Source organism: Rattus norvegicus, unplaced genomic scaffold (genome assembly GCF_021556685.1).
Source record: "Rattus norvegicus strain SHRSP/BbbUtx unplaced genomic scaffold, alternate assembly SHRSP_T2T haplotype1-0000019, whole genome shotgun sequence".
Classification (NCBI taxonomy): Eukaryota; Metazoa; Chordata; class Mammalia; order Rodentia; family Muridae; genus Rattus; species Rattus norvegicus.
This window is the reverse complement of record NW_028238783.1, coordinates 582,218-586,248: the sequence shown is the minus strand read 5'-3', so window position 1 is coordinate 586,248 and position 4,031 is coordinate 582,218.

Below are 4,031 nucleotides of genomic sequence, written 5' to 3'. Positions count from 1 at the left end.
TTTAATGTGTACGAAGTGTCCTTCATTATCTTTTTTCATAGCTTTTGCTTGAAAATCTCTTTCATTTGAAATTAGAATGGATACCCCAGCTTGTTTCTTGGTAACATTTAATGGAAAATTGTTTTCCAGCGTTTCGAACTGACTAATTATCTGTCTTTGTCATTGAATTGTGTTTATTTTTCAAGAAAAATGCTGGATGCAGTTTATATATACTATCAGTTAGTGTCTGTCTTTTTAAGGGGAATTGAGTTCATTGATGTTAATGATATCAGGGACAAATTATTGCTTTTTCCTATTATTTTTGTTGTTAGAATTCGAATTCTGTTTCTGCAGCTATCTTCTTTCTCTTCTTTTGTGTTTTTTTCAAAGTAAATTAATTTCTTCTTTGTCTGCTGTGTAGTTACCCTAATTGTATTGGAATTTTACATCTATTCTCTTTTGTAGGACTCTATTTGTGGAAAGAAATTATGTAAATGTCCTATTGTTGTGGTATATCTTGGTTTCTCCATCTACGGTAGTTGATAGTTTTTATAGTAACCTGGGCTGGCGTTTATGTTCTTTTAGGATCTGTGTGATATATGCCTAGGATTTTCTAGCTTCCATAGTCTCTTTTGAGAAGTCTGGTTTAATTCTGATGGGTCTGATTTTTTATAATACTCAACCTTTTTCCCTTACTGCTTTTAATATATTTTCTTTGTTTTGTGCATTTTATGTTTTGACTATTGTGTGATTGGTGAAATTTCTTTTCTGGTCTAATCTATTTGGAATTCTGTATGCTTTTTTATGTTTAAGGATGTCTCTCTCTTTAGGTTAGGGAAGTTTGCTTCTGTAATTTTTTGATGATATTTACTGGACCTTTATGTTGGGAGTCTTCACAGTCTTCTATAACTATTATCCTTAGGTTTTATCTTCTCGTTATGTCTTGGATTTCCCGGATGGATTGGGTAGGAGCTTTTTCTGTTTTGTATTTTTTGACAATTGTGTCAATGTTTTCTATGGTTTCTTCTGCCCCTGAGATTCTTTACTAACTCTTTTATTCTGTTGGTTGGTGGTTGCATTTACGACTCCTACTCTCTTTCTCTTTCCCAGGTATTCTATATCCCTAATGTCTTTCTTTGGGTTTACTTTGTTGTTTCTGTTTCCATTTTTACTTCCCGATGGTTTTGTTGAATTCCTTTACCAGTTTAGGTGTACTGTAATTCTTTAAGGATTTTTGTGTTTGCTCTTAAAGGGCATCTACCTCTTTACCTGTGTTGTACTGTATTCTTTTTTTCTTTAGTCCATCTTTATTAAATTGGTTATTTCTTATTCACGTTTCAATTGTTATTACCTTTCTGGTTCTCCAAGCAAACAACTCCCTAACCCCTCCTTTCCCCATCTGCCTCCCCTTACTGGCCTCCCCACAACAATCCCATTCACTGGGGTTCAGTCTTGACGGACCAAGGGCTTCCCCATCCACTTGTGCACTTACTAGGCTATTCACTGATTCCTAAGAAGTTGGAGTCAAGGGTCAGTCCATGTATATAGTCTTTGGGTAGTGGCTTAGTCCCTGGAAGCCCTGGTTGGTTGGCTTTGTTGTTCATATGGGGTCTCGAGCCTCTTCAAGCTCTTCCAGTCCTTTCTCGGATTCTTTCAACGGGCGTCCTGTTCTCAGTGAAGTGGTTTTCTGCTGGCATTCGCCTCTGTATTTGCTGTATTCTGGCTGTGTCTCTCAGGAGAGATCTACATCTGGTTCCTGTCAGCCTGCACTTCTTTGGTTCATCCATCTTGTCTAATTGGGTCGCTGTATATGTATTGGCCACATATGGGGCAGGTACTGAATGGGTGTTCCTTCTGCCTCTGTTTTAATCTTTGCCTCCCAATTCCCTGCTAACAGTATTGTAGTTCCCCTTTTAAAGAACAAGTGAAGCATTCACATTTTGATCACCGGTCTTGAGTTTCATGTGTTCTATTCATCTAGGTTAATTCAATCATTTGGTCTAATAGCCACTTATCAAAGAGAGCATACATGTGTGTTTTTCTGTGGTTGTGTTACCTCACTCAGGATGATTCCAGTACCCTCCATTTGCCTATGAATTACATAAAGTCATTGTTTTTGATATCTGAGTAGTATTCCTTTGTGTAGATTTTCCACATATCATAAGGCAATATTTATTTGCTAGAAAGTATACTTTTGGGAGAACATTATTTTGTAAATTTAATTCATCTTTTTTTCCTTAGATTTATCAGAATGAATATTATTTGCTAATATGTTTAAATTTTTTAGGTAACTCTGTGTGTGTGTGTGTGTGTGTGTGTGTGTGTGTGTGTGTGTGTGTGTGATAATTAAACTCTAATATGACCAGGATATTGCTTGAGTAATAATGATAAGTTATGGACACTGAGAATTTTTGTATATACTTTATATATAAACTTTATATGTATATATACTTATATACATGAAAATTTGTTCTGTATATTTTTTCAAAGCATTGTTTAGATATGTATACTAGATTAGGCCTTCTAATTGCAGTTTCAACTTTTTCCAACGCTAATTTTATTTTATTAGGTATCTAGAAAGAAATACATGGAAGCATGTATCATATCAACTTCAAATGTAGGTACAATCAATGTTATATCTTCCTTTTAACATGATTGTTCATCATATATTGTTAAATATATATATATTTAATTTGCTCTATTTATATTAGAAATATGTGCTACATTGCATATATGTATTCGTTGATAACTTCTTCCTGTGAACAAATTTTAAGAATAAATGACTTATGTACATTATTATAAAATCTAAGATCATTGAGTTTATTCCCGAAATCAAATACCATAATGCATAAATATAATAAGCATTTCCTGAATGTGGCTATTAACAAAAAATATTTGATATACAATTTCTATAAACTTATTTTGATATTATCCATTAAAGTTTCTTCAAGGAGTTGTCCAACTTTTAACAAAGGGAAGTCACCATTTATGTCAATATTTTTTTCATTCTATATTCCTTTAAATTGTAAAGTACATGTTTATTTAAATTAGTCATAACAGAAAAGGAAATATTATATAGACAACAAAAGAGACCAAAGGAAATTAGTACCAAACTCTAATATTTGTGTCAGTATCAGAAATGGCAAATGATAATTACTGTATTATTAATTTAATGAGACAAGATATCATTTTTATTTAATAATTTTTCGTGAATATTTTATGTATTTACATTTCAAATGTTATTTCCATTCCTTTTTCTCCCATAACATCCCTGACCATCTTCTGTGAGGATGTTCCAATTCTCAACAATCAACTTCAACCTCAATGCTCTGGCATTAACATACATCTGGGATACAAGCCTTCACAGGATTAAGGGCTTTTCTTTCTAATGAATTTAGACAGAGCAATCCTCTGCCACATATGTGGCTGGAGTCATGGGTCCCTCAATCTGTACTCACTAGTGGGTGGTTTAATCCCTCGAATTTCTGGTGGGTCTGGTTGGGTGATATTGTTGTTCTTCCTGCGGTTTTGCAAACACCTTCTGCTAATTAAGTATACCCTCTAACAACTTCATTGATACCCCTTGTTCAATCCAATGTTTAGCTACAATCATCCTCACCAGTGTCAGTAGGGTTCTGTCAGAGTCTCTCAGGAGACATCCATATCTGACTCCTGTCAACAAGGACTGGGTGGCATCAGCAATAGTGAGTGGTTTGTGTGACTGCATATGGAACATATCCCCACAAGGGGCAGTCTCTGCTTGACACTTTCTTCAGTCCCTGCTTAACTCTTTATCCTTGAATTACCTCCCATGAATATTTTTTTCTCCCTTCTAAGAAAGAATGTAACATCTGCATTTTGGTCTTCTTCCTGCTAGGGCTTCACATGACATGTGAATTCTTTCTTATGTATTCCACACTTTTGGGCTGATACACACTTCCAATAAATGTATATCATTTGTGTTCTTTTGTGACTAGGTTACTTCACACATAATGATAATTTCTAGTCTATCCTAAGAATTTTATGCAAACATTGTTTTTGATAGGTTAAAA